Source organism: Trichosurus vulpecula, chromosome 6 (genome assembly GCF_011100635.1).
Source record: "Trichosurus vulpecula isolate mTriVul1 chromosome 6, mTriVul1.pri, whole genome shotgun sequence".
NCBI lineage: Eukaryota > Metazoa > Chordata > Mammalia > Diprotodontia > Phalangeridae > Trichosurus > Trichosurus vulpecula.
In genome coordinates this window covers 121,625,829-121,650,102 of record NC_050578.1, presented here as the reverse complement: position 1 = coordinate 121,650,102, position 24,274 = coordinate 121,625,829, and positions in this window count along the sequence as shown.

Here is a 24,274-nt window from a genome sequence, read left to right as displayed (position 1 = left end):
ATCACACAATGCTGCCTTTGCTGTGTACAGTATTCTCATGATTCTTGTCACTTCACTTAGGATCAGTTCATATAAGTATTCCCAGATTTTTCGGAAATCCAGATGCACATCATTTCTTGAAGCACAGTAGTATTCCATTACATTCATATACCACAGTTTGTTCAGCTATTCCACAATTGATGGGTATCACCTCAATTTCCCATTATGTTTCAGAACAAAAAGAGCTGCCATAAATAATTTTTTTTTTGCAGATGTGAGTTCTTTTCTCTTTTTTAAGATCTTTTTGGGATATAGACCTAGTAGTGGTATGGCTGGATCCATGGGTATGCACAATTTGGTTGCTTTGGGGCATAGTTCGAAATTGCTCTCTACAATGGTTAGATGAGTTCACAGATCCAACAAAAATGCACTAGTGTTGGAATTTTCCCACATCCTCTTGAACATTTATTATTTTCCTTTTCTGTTATAATAGCCAATCAGATAGGTCTATAAGGTGTTACCTCAGAGTTGTTTTGATTTGCATTTTGCTAACCAATACTGATTTACAGCATTTTTTATATGACTATAGTTATTTTTTTAATCTGAAAACTGCCTGTTCATATCCATTAACCATTTATAAGTAAGGGAATGATTTATATTCTTATAAATTTAGCTCAATTCTCTATATATTTTAGAAATGAGGCCTTTATCAGAAACATTGGCAGTATATTTTCTCAGCTTTCTGGTTGCTTTTTTATCTTGGTTGCATTTCTTTTCTTTGTGCAAAACATCTTTTTTAATTTAATGCAATAAAAAATATACATTTTAAATTTCATAAAATTTCCTATGTCTGGCTAGAAATAAAATTTTCCCTTCCCCATAGATCAGAAAGGTAAATTTGATCCCCTAATTTGCTTATGGTATCATCCTTTATGTCTAAATCATATACATGAGTGGCAGCAGTGGCAACAGGTACAGTAGTGCCAGCTGCTTCCGGAGCTCCAGGCCCACAGAAGCTGGGAAGAATCAAGGGCATGATCAGAGCAAGAGTGCAGAGATCTCTTTGCTCATTCTGAGGCAGGACTCTCTTGCTTTGCAGTACTTGGGCCTGGGTTGCAGTCTTTTTTGATGGCCATGGAGAAAGGAGGAGCACTGGTGTGGCAGAGCTTGTGGTGGCTGTGGAGAGGGAGTCCTACTGGTAGTTACACAGCAGAAAGGAGAGAATGAGATCACTCAGAGACCAGAGGGCAAGCCAAGAGAGGAATAACACCTCCAATTGGATGATGCTACCTCAAAAGAACTGAAAATTTATAGGTGCCTAGAAGTAGATCTGAAAACAGTAGCACAAAAATCCCTGAAGCTTGTGACAGAGCACTCTCCACTCCAGAAGCAGTCATACCCTGACAAAGAGCTAAAAAGTCAAGTAATTGTCTGGGGAAATGAATAGACAGTGTAAAAAGATTCAGACTATAGAATCTAACTGGTTGACAATGAAGATCAAAACATACAGCCAGAAGAAGTCAACAAAGTCAAAGAGCCTACATCAACAGCATCCAACAAAAATATGAATTGGTCTCAGGCCATGGAAGAGCTCAAAAAGGATTTGGAAAGCCATGTAAGAGAAGTAGAGGAAAAACTGGGAAGGTAAATGAGATAAATGCAAGAAAATCATGAAAAATGAGTCAACAGCTCGCTAGAGGAGACCAAAAAAAAATACAGAAGAAAGCAACACCTTAAAAATAGATTAACACATATGGCAAAAGAGATCCAAAAAGCCAAGGAGGTAGAGAATGGCAGAATTAGCCAAGTGGAAAAGAAGATCCAAAAGGTCACAGAAGAAAATAATTCCTTAAAAATTAGAATGGAACAAGTGGAAGCTAGTGACTTTATCAGAAATCATGATATTATAAAACAAAAACAAAAGAATGAAAAAATGGAAGACAATGTGAAATACCTACTTGGAAAACCACTGACCTGGAGAATAGATCCAGGAGGGATAATGTAAAAATTATTGGGCTACCTGAAAGACATGATCAAAAAAAGAGCCTAGAAATCATCTTTCAAGAAATTATCAAAGAGAACTGCCCTGACATTCTACAGCCAGAGGATAAAATAGAAATTGGAATAATCCACTGATCATTTCTTGAAAAAGATCCCAAAAAGAAAACTCCTAGAAATATTGTAGCCAAGTTCCAGAGTACCCAAGTCAAGGAGAATATACTACAAGCAGCCAGAAAGAAACAATTTAAGCATTGTGGAGACACAATCAGGACAACACGAGATCTAGCAACTTCTACATAAAGGGATGGAAGGGCTTGGCATATGATATTCTGTAGGTCAAGGGAGCTGGGATTAAAACCCAGAATCACCTACCTAACAAAACTGAGTGCAAAACCTCAGGGCAAAATATAGATTTTCAAGGAAATAGAGAATTTTCAAAGATTCTTAATGAAAAGACCAGAGCTGAAGAGAAAATTTGACTTTCAAATACAAGAATCAAGAGAAACATGAAAAGGTAAATAGGAAAGAGAAATCAGGAGGGACTTACTAAAGTTGAAATGTTTACATCCCTAAAAGGAAAGAATATATTTGTAACTCATGAGATTTTTCACAGTATTAGGGTAGTTGCAGGGAATACACATATACATATACATATACATATATATATATATATATATATATATATATGTATATATATATATATATATATGAGTGTTGTGTGTGCATGTGTATGTTTATTTGTGTGTATATATTATATATGCATATGTATGTGTGTGTGTGTCTGTATATATATATATATATATATATATATATATATATATATATATATATATGCAGATAGAGAGAGAAGGAACAGGGTGAGTTGACTATGAAGGGATGATATCCTAAAAAATAAAACTAAGGGGTGAGAGAGGAATGTATTGGGAGAAGGAGAAAGGGAGAGATAAAATAGGATAAATTGTCTCACATAGAAGTGGCAAGAAAAAGCTATTATAGTGGAGGGGAAGAGGGGGAAGGTGAAAGGGAATGAGCAAACCTTACTCCCATTGGATTTGGCTTAAGAAGGGAATAAAATACACATTCATTTGGGTACCTAACCCTAAAATAAAGTATGAGGGAGGGGGATAAGAGGGAGAGATGACAGAAGGGAGGGCAGATTGGGGGATTGGGTAGTCAAAAGCAAACACTTTTGAAAAGGGACAGTGTGAAAGGAGAAAACTGAATAAAGGAGGATGGGATAGGATGGAGGGAAATATAGTTAGTCCTTCAGAACATGGCTATTATGGAAGTGTTTGGCACAGTGATGCATGTATAACCTATACTGAATTGCTTGCCTTCTCAAGGATGGTGGGTGGGGAGGGAAGAAGGGAGAGAATTTGGAACTCAAAGTCCTAAAACCAATTTTTTAAAAATTGTATTTACATGAAACTGTAAATAAGATACACAGGCAATGGGGTATAGAAATCTTTCTGGCCCTACAAGAAAGTAAAGAGGAGGGGTGGAGCCAAGATGGCAGCTAGAAAACAGGGACTTGCTTAAGTTCCCCCCCAGGTCCCTCCAAACACCTATAAAAATGGCTCTGAACAAATTCTAGAGCTGCAGAAAGCACAAAATGACAAAGGAAAGCAGGGCTGCAGCCCAGGAGAGCCTGGATGGTCCCTGGGAAGGGTCTATGGCATGGAGCTGGGAGCAAAGTGGAGCAGATCTCAGGATGGGTCACGCCAGTACCAACCAGACTGGGAGCCAGGTGGAACAAGTGTAGTGTCCTGAATCAATGAGCTGTGGCAGTTACCAGAATTCTCAACCCACAAATGCTGAAGAAAACAGAGGTGAGTGGGAAAAGTTTCTGGGACAGAGTAAAAGGAGTTCAAGTTTGGCCACCACCCCAGGTGCAGCTGAGGTGGTGCAGCTCTGTGGGTACTTCCAGAGCTACAGCTGCAGTTGCTTCTGGCCCCAGGCCCACCAGGTGGAAGGCATTAAACAGCAGATTAGAGCAGTAGTGCAAAGCCTGCTTTGCCCTGCCTGGATCTGGGCCGCAATCCTGGTTGGAGGTTCTTGGGGAAGAAGGAGTGCTGGTGTGGCAGAGCTTGCTGTGTAGAAGTAACTCTGAAAACAGCAGCACAACCCTTCAACCTTGGGACAAAGTACTCTCTACTCTACAAGCAGTTGTACCCTGACAAAAATCTCAAGGGTCAAGTACTTGGCTGGGAACATGGCCAGGAAGTGAAAATGATCTCAGATTCAAACTCAGACTTTGGAATCTTTTTTGGGTGACAAAGAAGACTAAAACATGCAGCCAGAAGAAGTCAACAAAGTCAAAGAACCCACATTGAAAGCCTTCAAGAAAAACATGAATTGGTCTCAAGCAATGGAAGAGCTCAAAAAGGATTTGGAAAAGCAAGTAAGAGAAGTAGAGGAAAAATTGGAAAGAGAAATGAGAGTGATGCAAGAAAACCATGAAGAACAGGTCAATGACTTGTGAAAGGAGAACCAAAAAAAATACTGAAGAAAATAACACCTTAAAAATTAGACTAACTCAAATGGCAAAAGGGCTCCAAAAAGCCAATGGGGAGAATGCCTTGAAAGGCAGAATTAGCCAAATGGAAAAGGACGTCCAAAAGACCACTGAAGAAAATACTACCTTAAAAATTAGATTGGAGCAAGTGGAAGCTAGTAACTTTATGAGAAATCATGATATTATAAAACAGAAGCAAAAGAATGAAAAAATGGAAGACAATGTGAAATATCTCCTTGGAAAAACCACTGACCTGGAAAATAGATCCAGGAGAGATAATTTAAAAATTATTGGACTACCTGAAAGCCATGATCAAAAAAAGAGCCTAGATATCATCTTTCAAGAAATTATCAAGGAGAACAGCCCTGATATTCTAGAGCCAGAGGTACAGGGTCAAGGGAGAAAACTGAATAAAGGAGGATGGGATAGGATGGAGGGAAATATAGTTAGTCCTTCAGAACATGACTATTATACAAGTGTTTTTCATAATGATACATGTATAACCTATATTGAATTGATTGCCTTCTCAAGGATGGTGGGTGCAAAGGGAAGAAGGGAGAGAATTTGGAATTCAAAGTTCTAAAATCAATTTTTTAATATTGTTTTTACATGCAACTGGGAAATAAGATACACAGGCAATGGGGTATAGAAATTTATCTGGCCCTACAAGAAAGTAAGGAGGAAGGGGATGGGGGAGGGCAAGTGGGGTAATAGAAGGGAGGGCAAACTGGGGAAAGCAACAATCAGAATACATGCCATCTTTGGGTGGTTTGGAGAGTAGAGATGGAGAGAAAATTTGTAACTCGAAATCCTATGGAAACAAATGTTGAAAACTAAAATCAATTTAAAAAAATAAATCATACATCTGTTTTGCCTTTAACTTGGTATAGGGTGTGAGATGTTGGTCTATGGCTAGTTTCTGCAATACTATTTTCCACTTTTCCCAACAGTTTTTTTTTGGTGAAATAGTGGGTTTTATATCAGAAGCTGGAATCATTGGGTTCATCTAACACTGGATTACTATAGTCATGGTCAATTGTGTCTTGTTTTGTTTTTGTTTTTTCTTCTTTTTTTATTTTTATTTTTCAAATTTATTTTTAATTTTCAACATTCATTTCCACAAGATTTTTAATTACAAATTTTCTCACTGTCTCTACCTTACCCCCACACCAAGAAGGCATGTATTCTGATTGCCTCTTTCCCCACTCCTGCCCCCCACCCTTATTTTCTTCCCTCTTACTTTCTTGTAAGGCTAGATAGATTTCTGTACCCCATTGCCTTTGTATCTTATTACCCAATTGCGTGTAAAAACAATTTTTAAACATTTTTTAAGAACTTTGAGTTCCAAATTCTCTCTCTTCTTCCCTCCCCACCCACCATCCTTGAGAAGGCAAGCAATTAATTATAGATTATACAGGTGTCATCATGCCAAACACTTCCATAATAGTCATATTGTGAAAGACTAACTGTCTTTCCCTCCATCCTATCCAGTCCCTCTTTATTCAGGTTTCTCCTTTGACCCTGTCCCTTTTCAAAAGTGTTTGCTTTTCTACTCTCTCCCCCAATCTGGCCTCCCTTCTATCATCCCCTTGCTTGTAAAAACTATTTTTAACATTTGCCTTTAGAATATAGTCCTTTTTTGCTGTTTCCTCATTTTCCCAGCCTACTTGACTTTTGAGCTCTTTGTCAGGGTAGGAGTGCTTCCAGAGTGGAGAGTGCTCTGTACCAAGCTTCAGGGGATTTTGTGCCACTGTTTTCAGATCTACTTCTTTTCTGAGCTGGTATGATACTCCTCTCCTTGTCTGTGCTCTGGTCTGTAAGTGATATCAAGCTCTCGTTTCTGATGTGTAACTACCAGGAGGACTCCATCTCCACACCACCACAAGCTCTGCCACACCAACATTCCTCCTTCCCCAAGGGCAGCCAATCAGGACTGACCCAGATCCAAGCAGGGCAAAGCAAGAGAATCCTGTTCAGTGGCAATACAGAGATCCCTGCATTCTTCCTCTGATCAACCATTTGATTCCCACCACTGTCTGTGGACCTGGAGTCCCAGAAGCAGCTGCCACTTGTGCTGTTGCTGCTGCTGCTGCTCTAGCTGCCATAGCTGCTACTGCAGCTACCTCAGCAGCCCTGGGGCTGGTGCCTTAATGTGCCCTTCTCTCACCCATGTTCAACAGTTTTCCCACTGACCTGCTACATTATCTTTGGCATTGGTGGGTTGAGAAATCTGGAAACCTCCCCAGCTGTCAGAGATTCTGTGCCCTGAGGCCTGCTCTGCCCAGTCTGCTCTGTCCTGTTCTGTCCTGGCACAGCCTATGCTGGGCTGTGCTCTTCTCCCAACACGATGTGATAAACCCTTCCCAGTGACCACCCAGGCCATCTTGCACTGGGGATTTGTTTCACTCTGTCATTTCATGAGTTTTATAGCTCTAGAATTTGTTTAGTGTCATTTTTGACAGGTGTTTAGAGGGAATTGGAGGAGAGCTCAAGCAAGTCTTGTTTGCACACCACCATTTTAGCTCCATCCCCCACAACTGTGTCTTGTATACCTAACCTATTCCACTGATCCACCCCTCTAGTTCTTAGGCAGTATGAAATAATTATGATGATTACCACTTTTTTTTTAGTAACATAGAAATGCCAATGATTTATGTGAGTTTATTTTATATCCTGTAACGTTGCTAATGTTGTTAATTATTTCACATAGGTTTAGATCTCCTATGGCTAGCCCACCTTCCTTTGCATTGTTTTTCATAAATTTCTTTGATATTCTTGACCTTTTGTTCTTCCAGGTGAATTTTGTTACTATTTTACTAGTTCTATAAAATAATTTTGGCAATTTGATTGTTATGGCACTGAATAAGTAAATTAATTTAGGAAAATGGTATTTATTATTATTATTATTGTTATTATTATTAGCTTGGCCTACCTGTGAGCAATTGACATTTTTCCAGTTGTTTAGAAATGACTTCTTTTATGTGTGTGTGTGAAAAATGTTTTGTAATTGTGTTCGTATAGTTCCTGGTTTGTCTTTGCAAATGGACTCCCTAATATTTTATATTGTCTACAATTATTATGAGTGGAATTTCTCTTTCTGTCTCTTAGCTCTAGGCTTTCTTAGTTATATATGGAAATGTTTATGATGTATGTGGGTTTATTTTATATCCTGCAACTTTGATATTGTTAATGATTTCAAGTGTTTTTTCAGTTGATTCTGTAGCGATTCTCTAAGTATACCATCATATGATCTGCAAAAAAGGATACTTTTGTTTCCTCATTGCCTATTATAATTCCTTCAATTTATTTTTCTTCTCATATTGCTAAAGCTAAAATTTCTAGTACAATATTAAATAATAGAGGTGATAATGGACATACTTTTTTCACCCCCGTTCTTATTGGGAAAGCTTCTAGTTTATCCTCCTTGCATATAATGCTCCCTGATGGTTTTAGATAGAAAACTGCTTATCATTTTAAGGAAAGCTCCATTTATTCCTATGCTCTCTATTACTTTTAATAGGGATTTTTTTTTGTCAAAAGGTTTTTCTGCATCTATTGAGAAAATCATGATTTATCTTTGATTTGTTATTGATACGATCAATTATGCTGATAGTTTTCCTAACATTTAAGCAGCCCTGCATTCCTGTTATAAACCCCACCTGACCATAGTGTATTATCCTGGTGATAAGTTATTGTAATCTCTTTGTTAATATTTAATTTAAAATTTTTGTATCAACATTCAGTAGAAAGATCGGTTATTTGTTTTCTTTCTCTGTTTTGGCTCTTAATGGTTTAGGTATCAGCACCATATTTGTATCTCCTTCCTAGCCTAATTTTCCAAATAGCTTATAAAGTAATGGAATTAATTCCTCTTTAAATGTTTGGTAGAATTCACTTGTACATCGATCTGGCCCTGGGAATTTTCTCTTGTGGAAGTCATTGATTCAATTTCACAGTTTATATATTTGTAAATATTCATTCATTTCACTTAGATTGTCAATTTTATTGACATATGGTTGGACAAAATGACACTGAATTATTGCTTTAATTTCTTCATTATTGGTGGTAAATTCAGCCTTTTTATTTTGCTAAGGGTAATCTGGATTTATTTATTTTTAAAATCAAATTAACTGAGGATTTATCTATTCTCATTTTTCATAAAATAAGCTATTAATTTTATTTATTAGTTCAATAGTTCTTTTTCAGTTTTATTAATCACTACTTTGATTTTCAGAATTTCTAATTTGGTATTTAATTGGGTATTTAGAATCTGTTCTTTTTCTAGCTTTTTTAGTTGCGTGGCCAATTCATTGATCTTCTCTTTCTCTATTTTATTCATGGAGCATTTAGATATATAAAGTTTCACTGAAAAACTGCTTTAGCTGAATCCCATAAGTTTTAGTATGTTGTCTTATTATTTTGTTCTCTTTGATGAAATTACTTATTGTTTCTATGGTTTGCTATTTGACCCACTCATTCTTTTTCACTAATTAATTAATTATTTTTTATTTTTAGTTTACAATATTCACTTCCTCAAGTTTTTGAGTTTCAAATTTTCTCTCCCCTTCCTCTCCTCCTCCCATCCCACCCAAGGTGACATGAAATCTGATATAGGTTCTACATATATCTTCACATTAAACTTTTTTTTTCATAATAGTCAAGTTGTAAAGAAGAACTATAACCAATGGAATGAACCACAGGAAAGAAGAAACAAAACAGAAACAAAAACAAAAAGAAAAGAGAGAGAAAGAGAGAGAGCAAATATTTTGCTTCAATCTGCATTCAAAGTCCACAATTCTTTCTATGAATGTGAATTACTTTTTCAATCATGAGTCTTTTGGAGTTGTCTTAGAATCTTGCACTGCTGAGAAGATCCAGATCTATCAAAGTTAGTCATCAGTGATGATATTGTTTTATATGCTTATTTTGTGTTATCCCTGTTATATTGTTATAGAGCTCTGTTGAAACCACCTATCCCAAAACTCCTATTGATTGCCCCATTGACCTATACAATGTATAAGAAAGCTCTTGGGGCATAATGTAAAAATAAGTTAGATTTGAAGATTTTTCCCACTCATTATAAGGCTGTGTGGCCTACTTAGGTCACAGGAAGCCTAAGTCACATGTGGTGGTAGGAGCTTGCTTAGAGGAAGAGGAAAGTGTGTGACAGGAAATGCTGAGAGAGAGCAGCTAGAGCTGAGGGATAGAGCAGATATGTGCTGTGCTGTGTGTTTGTGGGAAGGACCAAACAAGGATTAGGTAGAAGGGTATGGAATTGAAGTGGTTCTCTGCTGTGATATTGTGTGTTGAATTCTTTGCTGCTGTGATGGATTGGGCTTATTGGTTTGGGGATCTGGGTCTTTGGTGTCTGAATAAATGGTTTACTGCTAACTTCTATATGGCAAGTCTGTTATATTTTATGATACAGAACCACATAGGCATATTGAGAATTATCATTAATGTTGTGTCTGTTGCCTTGCTAATACAATCAGAGATACTGTGTGTCTGTTATAGTGTATCATGTTCTCCTGGTTCTACTCCCCTCACTTAGCATCAGATCACATAAATCTTTCCAGGTTATTATGAAGTCCATCTGCTTCTCATTTCTTATGGTACAGTAGTATTCCATTACATTCATATACCACAAATTGTTTAGCCATTTTCCAGTTGATGGGCATCTTCTTGATTTCCAATTCTTTCCTACCACAAAAAGAGCTGCTATAAATATTTTTGAACATAGAGGTTCTTTTCCCACCTGTATAATTTCTTTGTGATACAGGTTAGAAGTGGTATTGCTGGGTCAGAGTGTATACACAATTTTAGCCTTTTGGGCAAAGTTCCAAATTGCTCTCCAGAATGGTTAGATCCATTCACAATTCCACCAAAAATATATTAATGTTCCAATTTTCCCACATCCTCTCCAGCATTTATGATTTTCGTGTTCTGTCATGTTAGCCAATCTAACAAGTAAGAAATGGTACCTGAGAGTTGTTTTGATTTGCATTTTTCTAATCAATAGTGATTTACAGCATTTTTTCATATGACTATAAATATCTTTAATATCTTCCTCTGAAAATTGCCTGTTCATATCCTTTGACCATTTCTCAATTGGGAAAGGACTTGTATTCCTGTAAATTTGACTCAGTTCCTTGACTATTTTAGAGATGAGGCTCTATCAAAGACATTGGTTGTAAAAATTCTTTCACAATTTTCTTCTTCTTCCCTAATCTTTGTTGCATTGGCTTTGTTTGTACAAAAATCTTTTCAATTTAATCTAATCAAAATTATCCATTTTGCATTTTTAATGCTTCTATCTCTTGTTTGGTCATGAATTCTTCTCTCTCCATAAATATGACAGGTAAACTATTACTTTTTCTCCCAAATTGCTTATAGGATCAGCCTTTATACCTAAATTGTGAACCTATTTTGACTTTATTTTGGTATACGGTGTAAGATGTTGGTCTACACCCAGTTTCAGCCCCACTATTTTCCAGTTTTGCCAGCATTTTTTTTGTGAAATAGTGAATTCTTAACCCAGAAGCTCGACTCTTGGGTTTATCAAAGAGTAGATGGCTATAGTCATTGACTACTGTGTCTTGTGTAGCTAGCCTATTCCACTAATCCACCACTCTATTTCTTAGCCAGTACCAAGTAGCCAATTGTAGTTTTAAAGGGCTGCTTTCTTTAGTTACCTTTTCTACTGCTTTTTCCATTTGACCAATTCTACTTTTAAAGGAGTTGTTTTCTTCAGTGGATCTTCTTTTTTTTCATTTGGTTAATTCTATTCTTAAGGAATTGTTGTCTTCATCAATTTTTGTGCTTCCTTTCCAAGCTGTTGATTTTTTTCACAACTCTCGTGCATATCTCTCATTTCCCCCCACATTTTTCTCCTTCCTCTCTTAGTTTATTTTGAAGATCCTTTATGAGCTCTTTCAAGAGGACTTTTTGGGCTTGAGGCCAATTCACATTCCCTTTTGAGGCTTTTCATGTAAGCATTTTGACACTGTTGTCCTCTTCTGAGTTTGCATTTTTATTTTCCCTGTCATCAAAATAGCTCTCTATGCTCAGGACTCTCTTCTGTTTCTTACTCATTTTTCAACCTATTTCGTGAGTTTTGAAGTTGAGCTCTGCTTCTAGGGCACAGGGGTAACTCTCACAAGCTTCTTATACTAGGCCAGGTCAGTGGCTTTGCACATTGGCACCTCAGGGGTTTGTGGTTGGTCCCCTGACCTAGGACTGACCTGGCTTAGTCTCACCTGTTGTGCCTGGGTTTGGGGGCTCACAGTTTGCCTTCTGTTCTGGGTCTGGACACCTCACTGCTGCCCTGTTGAGCCAAGATCAAGAGTTCATGGCTGCTGATCTGCACTGTGGCTAAAGCCTCCCTCTGGCTTGCCCAGTCTGGTCTGGGCTGCACTCCCCTCTTACTCAAATGAGAGAGACCTTTCCTGAAATCCTCCTAAGTTATCTTAAACTGGAAAATTGTTTCAGTCTGTCTTTTTGTGGCCTCTGTTGCTCCAGAATCCTTCTAGAGGTTTGATTTAATGTTGCTTCTGAGGGACTAAAATTATTCTTTGACTTCAGTTCCTGAATCTGATAAGGCTTTAGCTCATAGCTAATATCAACTATAAGTCTTAGCATATAAAGAGGTAATGTCCTAGTTTTCAGTCAGTACAGGTTGGAAATGCTAAGGATCATAGTATTTTAGTACCTAGAGAATAAAGAGCTTTTACAGTTGTTCTGCATGAATAAAACACATAACTTCAGAATGTCTGAGCCTTACAAAGTGGCTTATGCTCTCTCTCTCCCTCCCTCTCTCTCTCTCTCTCTCTCTCTCTCTCTCTCTCTCTCTCTCTCTCTCTCTCTCTCTGTGTCTCTGTCTCTGTCTCTCTGTCTCTCTCTCTCTCTCTCTGTCTCTCTCTTTCTCTTAGCACTACAGAAGGAATGTGAGTGAGTCTTTTTCTTTTTCCTCCTCATTTTCTGAGCTAACTAGAATGCATCAAGGGTAGAGTGTGCATGACAAGTGTTGACCAATTCTACTGTTTGAAAATTAAGTCAAACTGACAGATAAGCTTCCCAGCATGATCAATTAGTTAGGCTAGTAGTAACCAACAAATTGGGTCAATGGCCTCTCTCAATGACCAAAAACCCTGCGTGAAGGCTGACAGGGTCTTTTATAATGATTAGCTAGATGACATAAAAATTTCAAGCAACCTCAATGTTCTGCTTATGATTGAATAGTGATGACATAGACAGAAATGAGATTACATCATTTTGAGCTCCCCTTCTGAAACCCTCTTAACCACAGGCAATATGTGCATAAACGTTCCCAGCCAATGGGAGTAGTCTTCAGGCAATGGAATTTACTACAACAGTTTAAACTGATGTAATTTGATCTTTAGGTTAACCAAGTTACTCTGGAAATTTGGGAATGCGTAAGATTACAAACGTGGAGGTAATTCCAAGACAAAATTTTGTCTATTACACGAGTTTCTCTGAGAACGTGCGTGGTAGGTGAAGTTTACAAGTGGAAGGAACTTCGAAAGGAAATATTAAATCTAGCTTAAGTCTTAGCAAAATAGAATTAAAATCAACTTCTAGTTGTACACTACCTTAAATGCTTCTCAATTTAATGCTATTTTCACTAAGGTTAAAATATAGTTATCCCTTCCACCTTGCAACACATACATATAAGTATGTGTATGTAATAAATACATACATATGTGTATTTGTATATATGTATATACACACATATTTATAATGTCATTTATAGCACTATAAAATTTTTATGACAAATTGAATAGGCCCTTACCTATAATTTTGCTTACATATTTTAGGGGCAAGATTAGCTGTTTCCATTTTCATTGTATTGATTCCATTCTAAAGATTGTGTGTTTAGTAGAAATGTTTTTAATGTTGGAGTCAGAATGATCTGGGCTCACATCTACCCTCTGACCCTTCCAATGTGAATCTGAACAAGTCACTTAACCTCTATGTGCCTCAGCAAATTTTTTAAACATATTCAATCAGTCATAGATGAATTATTATTTACAGTGGTGATGGAAGTTCCCAACAATATTGAAATAACAAAAACTTCAAGTATTGGCTTGATTCTTTTCTATTTATTATTATTGTACCTTTACAAATATCCATATTTAAGCTTTCCTATACACTTAATCTATTTTCTAATGTAATTGCCTTTTTACTTATCTGTCTCCAAGATTATGACCTCCTTGAGGGAAAGGTATATGTTTTTGTATAACTTTGCATTGCTAGTACCTAGTTCAGTGTATCCCAAATAGGATCATAGGCACATAAAATTGGATTTGGAAGGGACCTAAGAGGTTGTTGTATACACGTCCTTAAGTTTAAATGAGGAAACTGAGGCCCACAGTGTTTTAAGTGACTTGTCTATAGCAGTTTATGAACTATATGAGGCAGGATTTGAATAGAAATCTACCTCATTCTAAGTGTAGGATGTAATCTTCTATACTTATATTGGCTTCTAAATGTTTATCAACTTTCTGAAAAAGCATGTTTCTTTTTTCCTTTTTCTAATAATGAATCCTTAAGTATTTATGAATAACATGTGTTGTCTTAAGTATTTTAGAAATTACTAGAAAGTTAAAAGGATATCCTAGGTTTATGCTTCCTATATATTCTGGAAAGACAGTACAGAGAAAAGATATAATTGGAGTTATTCTAACTTACAGGATGCCTTGGATATCTTCTCTAAAGAATATTACTTGGAAACCATTCTATAACACAGTTGTTTGTCATTTGTTTTTGAAGAAGACTAATGACATCATGGGGTGATGTGTCTTGACTTGTGCATAAATTGGTTTTAAGTGACCTTAACAGCAATGCTATTTGCAGCTGCTATGGAGGTATAAGACCAATAACACCAGCATACAAGATGGCTACTAGCACAGATTCTTTGATCTGCTTTTCTAAAGGAAAGACAACTTTTAAAAGGGTCAACAATCTTACTTTAATTACAGATAAGTAAAAATATAAGCAGAGAAATTAGCACAGAGCTCAACAGACAGGGCTCCAACTGTATGAATAAAATAATACAACCACCTACATATACCACCAGATCAACATATGAGGAGTCAGGGTGGGGGCACTCTTAATAAATGCCTACTTAGAGTCCTGTCTAGGGAATCAAAAGGTCCTTCTTATGAGCAAGCTTCCCAAGCAAAGTCTAACATCAGAATATATATACACTTTTGGCTAATAGGCTCAGAGCCTGAAGACATCACAACCTTTATGACTCAGTGCCTAAATAGGTAAGTATCAAAAGGTATGAAAGCCTTCCTCCAAGCAGCCTACCTGTAAGCAAACCTCCGTTACACAAATTCCTCTTAAGCAAATTCCTCCCACAATGGGATCTATGTGACTCAGGACGTATCAGAACTGTGAGGTGAGCCAGAGCTCAAAGCAGCAGCAAGGCATCCATGATTGAAATACCTGTTTACCTTTAAACCTGGGAACACAGCCCCTGTTCCAAGGGAAAAAAAAAAGAACACATGTGGTCATATAGGCCTATTAATGGACTGGGAAGATCTTATATTCCATTAACCTTACAGTGAGTTATCAGCTTCGCTCTCTTTTCCAGAGTCATCAGAGTCCAATGGCAGCAAGAAACAATGTGGTAATTAAAATAGGTAATGGTTCTGTAGCTGCACAAAGTATTGTACGTACTAAATATAACATCATTCTGTGCATTTTGAGGTCATTGGTGGCACAACACTTTTTTAAATTTAATTTTTATTTTTTTCTGCCTTAAAATGAACATTAAAGAAATTGTATATTCATGGGAAAATTTCCTGCTCCATTACTCAGCAAAAAAGTAAATATTGATGAGATAATGCCTTTTAGGATAGAAAGTAGCATAGGATCATAAAGATTAAAAATCAATGAAAAATTGACTTAAAATATTAAAACAGTGTAAACTATCCTCTTTAGAATACTTTTACAAATCAACTCTTCTATGTTGTTGTGTTGTACATTAATAAATCTATATTTAAAATTATTACAAAAATACATATATATGTGTGTATAATATACTCTGCATAGTATACAGGATTGTGTGTACTATGGTAAATGTACGTACACATATCTGTGAGGTCACATAGAACAAAATTATCAAAGTATATTTATGCATATATGTGATACATATGTGCAAGTATATGTATAGGAAATGTTATTTTAAAAACATGAAAATATTTAAATAAGCTGGAGGAGGTATGAAAAAATAGGTACAATAATAACGTGTTTGTTCAGCTTTTAACAATTCCAACAATTTCAGAGAATATTTGGAATTATGCCCAAATGTATATAAAACTATGATTATCATTTGATCCAGCAATAATATTACTTGACCTATATCCTAAAGAGATCAAAGTAAAAAGGAAAAGTACACATATACACAAAGAAATTTATAGCAATTCTTTTTGTGATGGCAAAGAAATAGAAATTAAGGAGATACCCATCAATTGGGGAAAGTCTAAATAAATTGTGGTGTATTACTGTGATGGAAGAATACTATGCTGTAAGAAATGCTGAAGGGGATTATTTCAGAAAAACCTGGGGAGATTTATGTGAAAGTAAAAGCAATCTGCAAGTGAAAGATTTTTCCCACCCATTGAATAGGCCTTAGGTGGGGCCAACAAAGGGAGGTCTAATTAGAGGCAGGACCCCACCTTTTCACTAACTAGATGTGAGGCCCTAGGCCTCACACACTTTTGCTAAGTAGGTTCTGAGCTCTGAGGTTGGAGTTTTCCCTTTGGGGACACACTCATTGAAAGAGTGTCAGTGATGAAACTCTGGGTAAGCCGTTGAAGCAGCCCCCCAGCTTTGAAAACCCAGATATTGGTGCTTCTCTTTTTGGTAACTATGTATGTGATAACTTGATCAGACAAAGCCTGTCTGCAGATTTGTATTATTTTCCTGTTTATATAAGTCCTGCTTATAATTTCTGTTTGTGTTTTCTCTGGAGTTCACAGGGCTGGCTTTTCTCCCTGAACTAAGTGAATAATGTATGTATGTTTAGTTAAAGAAAGATTGTTAACCCCTTAAAGTTGCTTTCCTTAGAAGAGCAGACCACAGAACCTGTGCTAGCAGCCCTTCTGTGTGCTCATTATTTGTTTTTCACCCCTACAACGGCTATTAGCTACATTGTTGTTACAATGAAATAATGCAAATTGAAGTCAGCAGAACCAGAACTATCAACTCAGAAACAGCAATATTGCAAGGTTAAATATCTGTGAAAGTAATTTTGATTAATACAATGAACACCACAACTCCAAAGGACTTGTAATGTAAAAACACTACCTATTTCTAAATAAAGAACTGAAGGTCTCAGAGTCTGGACTAAAGCGTTTTTTCTCCTTTCTATATTTTTTCTAGCTTTTCTTTTCTGAGAACATGAATAATACAAAGATATGTTTTACATGTCATCACATGGACAATGTTTATTTGATTTGTTGCTTTTTCAATAGGTGGGAGGAGGGTTTGATGGAAGGAGAGAATTTGTATTGGGTATAAAAAAACTTAAAAAACACATTACTTAATATGCGATATTACCACTTTTGAGAAATGCATTTGTTTTTAATAGCTTAGCAATTTAATTTGCAATATTTTTCACATATAGTTTAATTCTTTATTATACAACCAGATATATATATATAGCAAAATGTATATTAAGCCTACCTTTGAGTAAGCATTCATTTTTCCGAGACTAGATTTGATTATATGTTGTAGGTTTCCAGAAATCAGGTGAATTGCTAGGCCACTGAAAATGTTTATTAGCATCTCTACTACAAACTTCTTAACATTTTATTACATGGGACAAAATAAATAATTGTTTTGCATCATTACATCTCCAACTTTGAATTCCTGTAATCCCATAAGAATTCTGCTCCTGAATATATGAGTGAAATTCCCTTAAAACACAAGACTTTTAAGCTCATTGAGCTTAAATCGCAAAATATTTTAGGGAGGTGTGTATTTTATAGTTAGCTGAATATTGTTAGGTCTTATAGACTTACTTAGATTTCTTCTGATGACAGTTATAGTACAGCCTTGCATGAAAAAGTGAAGTTTTTCAGTTAAAATTATGTTTCCCAATCTTCAGTAGTCTGGTATTTGTAGTGACTTAAACATAATAAGCATTTTTTTTCAAATTAATGGTTATCAGCAATGTTTTTTACTAATTTTGCTACATAATAAAGAGCAGACAATGATGACTCTTCTTACTACCTGGTCCTTTTGACTGTCTTTGCTTATTCTAAGAGAACCGCATAATTTGGCAGTAATATATAGTCATTTCTTGGCTTTAAAAAAGACATTTAAAGATACCACCTTTCTTTGTACCTCAGTGTGTAAACTTTTGCTTCATTGTGGGATTAACAACCCATAAGACAAGCATACTCTAAGAGCAACACTTTTTCCACGTATTTTTCAAATAAAATATATATTTTAAAAAAATCACTCAACTATAACAAAGCTGACTAAAAATTAGTAAACCAGTTTAATCAAATTGTTTGGTCATGGTCCCACAATCTTAGTCAAGGAAGTTTCAGTAGAAAAACACTCAGCTGACTGTTGCGGTAAAAAAAAAAAAAAAAAAAATGAAACCATATTAGAATTATTGTTTGTCCTACATACAACTTTATACTATTAGGAAATTGAGTAGGCCAGTTATACATTGAAAGTGAAGGATATTTTGGGATACAGGGAAAGTATAATTACTGTACTGGAAGCCAAAGAATGTAAAAAAAAGTGATAGAGGAAATTGTCTGGCTCTTGGGATAGCTACTCTATGAAGCTTTATGGAAGAATATGGACAAGAATAAATGTTTGAGATAGCAAGGATGAGTTATAACCTTTTAGGTTGGAGGAAGTACCTAAATGTATAGATTGAAATAGACACACATCTCCACTGCCACATTGTATTAGTAACTAAGGTGGGACATTTTTTTTTTTTACTGTGTTTTCTCTTTTGAAGCACTTATTTAGTCAAGAGCCCTTGATGAGTATGACTTTTGTTTCTTTGATTAAATCAGGAGTCTTTGATAACCTCTTTACCTCAAGGGAAAGCCTAGTTTACATGGGTTTGAGTCACATGTTTTCGAAGCCAGAAGCTTTTAGGTCATGTGGGTTTGAGTCACATGTTTTCAAAGCCAGAAGCTTTTAGGTCATGTGGGTTTGAGTCCCATGTTGTGGTGCCCTTTGACCCTGAACAGGGTATATAAACTCAGAGGCTGGAAGTTTTCCTTTGAGGCTTTCATTCACTGGAAAAGTGTCCTGTAACTTGAAGAGACTCTGAGCAGCCATTGTTAAAAGACCTCAGCTTGTAAACCCAGATGTTGATGCTTCCCCAGTTACTATGAATTATGATTTGAATCAGACAAGGTCTGTCTGTTGATGTTTGTAATTTCTATCTCTATTTGCTCTGAAGTTCAGGGTTCCGGGTTTTCCTCCTGAACTAAGTGAGTTATATATGTATGTTTGATTAAAGCGAGATTGTTAACCCCTTGAAGTTACTTTCCTTAGTAAAGCAGATCAAAGAACCTGTGCTGGCAGCTGTTGTTGCTGGTCTTGTTAGGTCTTACACCCCTACAGCAGCTGCTAGTGAAATTGTTGTTACAAAAATGGCATAGTCTGCAGAATCTGCAGATTAAAAGGAAAGTATGGAGTTTTGGGGTACTGAGGTGGTGGTTGAATGTTTCCCAGTTATAGGGTTGCTCTTTGTACTTGAGGTGGCTATGGTTCAGTGGAGCCCCAGGAACAACAGAGGCCTGAAAGAGAACATACAACTGGCAGTGATGGGAGTGGTTTTCCCGTATACCAGAGAAGGGGCCCTTCCTTCTCTCTACCCCACTAGAATTCCAGAGGAGGCAGGCCAGAGAGGAGGCTGTGAGAGGAAAACAAGCAGAGACCTGGGGGTGGTGGGGATGGCCAGAGCCAGGGCTTGAGTGGATTAGCCCAGCTCCAGACTGTGCTGGAAGGGTGAATGTCCTGAGATTGTATTATATGTGGAGCCTTAAAATAGGAGTAGAGAACTGCCTTCATACATACTTGAGAGAAAAAGCAGAGAATAGCATTTGTACAGACTTGGTAGGGGCAGTTGATAAGGAGAGACAACAAGAGATCCCAGCCAGAGCAGAGAACTTTGAAAAAGTGAGAGCAGGGAGCTGCCTGCATCAGGATTTGGTCAGAGGCCAGGAGCCACCAGCAGGAGCTGGACGACCAGGAACCCAAGAGCTTGGAGTTCAGCCCTGAGGCAAGATGGAAACTTTGCTGCAAGGTGCTGAGTGGGCTTTTTTCTGCCTTCTCATCGAACTGTTTGGGATCCAGGAGGGAGGGGTGGAGTTGTCTATGGTGGGTGGGGGGAAGTACGTTGGACCACCCAGGAACCCATTCTGTTGTCTTTTTTGCCCTGCTGCCCCTCAGGACTTGGAAGGGGGGGGCTGGAACAGTGTGGGGGGAACAGACCCCCAAGAGAACTTTATTTGAACATTTTTCTTTTTGTTGGGACTTTGGGTGCCAGGAGGAAGCTTGCAATGACAGTGTGGGGAGAAGCACCCACCCTCAAGAAGGAGTTTACTTGGACACTCTGTATTTACTAAAGAAGATTGTTACTTGCTGTGACCTAGGGGTGGATCATGATTATATTGTAAACAAGTGTTTTGGGAATGACACTGAATGATATGTTTTGTTATGCTGTAAATCTTATGCTTTAGTTCTCTGATTGGATCACAACTTATAATACCTCTATTTGTTCCATGATCCATGGCTATTTAGATTGTGTAATGCCAAGGATCCTGGAAAGGAGTGGAGTGTATTGATAATTAAGGTGGAGCTTTTTTTACCCTTTTTCTTTTTAGAATTCTAAAGTCATCAAGTGCTTTTGATTAAGCCTTACAAGGTGCAAAGCTCCAGGCCCACACACTTTTGCTAACTAGGTGTAAAACCCCAGGTTCACACCCTTTTGCTGATTAGGTGTGAGCTCTTCCGGCCCTAAGACTGGTATGGGTATATAAACTCAGAGGTTAGCGTTTTGTCTGAGGTTCTCACTCACTGGAAGAGTGTTGGTGTGGAGACTCTGGGGAGCTTCTGGAGCCCCCCTCCACCTTCCCCCTTCCCCCTGCCGCCACCTTGAAGAAAACCCAGACATTGGTGCTTCTCTTTTTGGTAACTATGTATGTGGTGTCTTGTTTAGACAAAGCCTGTCTGTTTAATTGTGTTATTTGATCTCTTGATATTGTCTCTGTAATTACTATTTGTATTTGCTCAGAAGTTTAGGGTGCTGGCGTTTTCCCCTGAACTTAGTAAATGATATATGCATGTTTAGTTAAAGTGAGATTGTTAACCCCTTAAGGTTATTTTCCTTATAAAAGCAGATCAAAGACCCTGTGCTGGCAGCTCTTATTGCTGGTCTTGTTGGGCCTTACACCCCTATAGCAGCTGCTAGCCACATTGCTATTGCCCACACACATATGAGTCTATGTATTAAGATGAATAAAGACTATGTATATATGGAAATATGGAGTATTAGAATCCCAAATGCCTGAGAGTCACAAACATCTGTGTTCAAATTCTGTTTCTAAAGAGTACTAAATTTGTGGTTGACCATGAGTAAATGGCAACCTCCCAATATCCCGGGCATCTTTCTAAGAATCTGTGTTACTATTTGATGAATCAAAAATGTGCATTGGTTGAATGAGTTTCTACTCTAATGAGTCCTCAACATAGGTAAAATCATCATAAGTCCTGATACCGCCATACATACTTTATGAATAAGGCTTGAGAATATCTCTGGTACAGAAATTTTGTACATTAATACTGATGTTCAGTGCATCAACTCATGCACTCACATACAAAGTTTTAAAACTGACAAAGTTTATATTATCTCAATGGATCATCATAAAAGCTTTTTTTTGATATTATAAGTATCATCATAATTAAGCTCTTTTCATAGATGAGCAAACTGAGCTTTCAACAGGTGGTGTGATTTCACCCACCGCACCCCACCCCCATCATACTGCTAGTAAGTGCAAAATGAGGCAATTTAAAGTATTCAGTTTTCCTTTCATAGACAAAACACAGTAACTATATGGTAAGTAAACAAAAAAATTGTTAAATATATGGAATGACTTAAGAAACACTCAAATAGTCTGAGGAAGAACTTTGCTCAATTCTCAACTATTTACATTTGCACTACCCATAAAAAATTTAAGATCCATTCATTTTTCTCTGCCATGCAGCATCCTATCATACAGCTTTCTCCCAAGAATGCCCAGAGCTATACATTGTATTCTCTGGAGGTTAAAATTAATTTTATTTATTCAATCTTTAAAAATAAAATTTGATAAGTAGGTATGAAAATGAAAAATTCCCACATTTATACACATTCCAATTGATTTCTGTATCATCCACCATCTTGGTTCATTTACATCACTTGAGAATTGTCAATTTCCAACATGGCACTAACAATAAACAGTACTTGGCATAGAAAAAATAAACATTACCTGTAGACCTTTAGTCAATGTTTGCTACTATTTCCCTCTTGTTGATTTGGCCTTAAATACTTTCCCAGAGGGGCTTTCCTTTACTTTTAAATTTATGATATAACAAATCTTCATAGGAAATTCATATGCAATTATTTAATAAGTAGAGGGAAAACAACTCTTGGTTCTCCAATTGTCTACAAATGCCCTGTCCAACAGACCTAGTTCATTTCATTTTAAGAGTTTTATGGTTGATCCCTTTTCATATTCTTCATTTATCCAAAGGGATTAGCTATTTTCTCTCTCAATGAATTAATGATCTGAGAGGGATGCCAAATCATCCCAACGGAGGAAAGGGGTAAGGTCCAAGAAACTTTTGACATAAGATCAGTGAAATTGTTTTTTAAAATACATTTTCATAACTGTGTTTTAATATAATTAATATAATGTATAATCCTATGTATTTTTTTCATGAATTCGAAAATGTTATTCTGACAAGTGTTCCATAGGCCTCACCAAACCGTTAAAGTGAACCATAACACAAAAAAAAAGAAAGAAAAAAAAAAGATTAAGAAACCACAGGTTTAGGAGGTGAAGAGTGAGAAGATTATCAATGATTTTGCTTCAAAACTAAATTACCTCATAAGCTTACAATTCTTTTAAATTGACTACAATCAGCAAGTGCATAATACATTCTGAACTATGACAATGGATTATTTTAAAAAATCACTCATGATCTAGGGGTGGAGCCAAGATGGCAGCTGGAAAGCAGGGACTTGCATGAGCTTCCCTCCAGGTCCCTCCAAAAAACCTATAAAATATGGCTCTGAACACATTCTACAACTGCAGAACCCACAAAGGAGCAGAGGGAAGCAGGGATCCAGCCCAGGAGAGCCTGGATGGTCACTGCATGAGGTCTATCAAGCACGGAGCTGGGAGCAGAGAGAAGCAGAGCCCAGTGTGGGCAGTAGCAGGATAAACCAGACTGGGAGCTGGGCAGAATAGGCCCTAGCGCCTTGAATCAGTGAGCTGTGGCAGTTACCAGACTTCTCAACCCACAAACACCAAAGACAACAAAGAAGGTCAGTGAGAAAAGCTGCAGGGACAGAGTGAAAAGAGTTGGTGGTTAGGCCACTGCCCCAGGGGAGCAGGGGTGGTGTAGTTACAGAACAACAGCTGCAGTTGCTTCTGGCCCCAGGCCCACCTGGTGGGAGGAATTAAGTGGCGGAGCAGAGCAGGAGTGCACAGCCTCCTGAAGATCTAAGTCCAGTCCGGCTTGTGGGTTCTTGGGGAAGGAGTAGTGCTGGTGTGGCAGAGCTGGCACATCCCCCCAAGCTGGGAACATAAAACTCTTTAGTCTACAAGCAGTCATACCCCACTGAAAAACTCAAGAGTCAAGTTAGTTGGTTGGGCATATGGCCAGGCAGTGAAAACGCACCCAGATTCAGTCTCAGACTTTGGAATCTTACTTTGGTGACAAAGAAGACCAAAACATACAACCAGAAGAAGTTAACAAAGTGAAAGAGCCTCCAAGAAAAACATGAACTGGTCCCAGGCCACGGAACAGCTCAAAAAGGCTTTGGAAAAGCAAGTTAGAGAAGTGGAGGAAAAATTGGGAAGAGGAATGAGAAGGATGCGAGAAAACCATGAAAAACAAGTCAATGACTTGCTAAAGGAGACCCAAAAAAATACTGAAAAATACACTGAAGAAAACAACACCTTAAAAAATAGACTAACTCAAATGGCAAAAGATCTCCAAAAAGCCAATGAGGAGAAGAATGCCTTGAAAGGCAGAATTAGCCAAATGGAAAAGGAAGTCCCAAAGACCACTGAAGAAAATACTACTTTAAAAATTAGATTGGAGCAAGTGGAAGCTAGTGATTTGATGAGAAATCAAGATATTATAAAACAGAACCAAAGGAATGAAAAAATGGAAGACAATGTGAAATATCTCATTGGAAAAACCACTGACCTGGAAAATAGATCCAGGAGAGATAATTTAAAAATTATTGGACTACCTGAAAGCCATAATCAAAAAAAGAGCCTAGATATCATCTTTCAAGAAATTATCAAGGAGAACTGTGCTGATATTCTAGAGCCACAGGGCAAAATAGAAATTGAAAGAATCCATCGATCGCCTCCTCAAATAGATCCCAAAAAGAAATCTCCTAGGAATATTTTCTCCAAATTCCAGAGCTCCCAGATCAAGGAGAAAATACTGCAAGCAGCCAGAAAGAAACAATGTGAGTATTGTGGAAACACA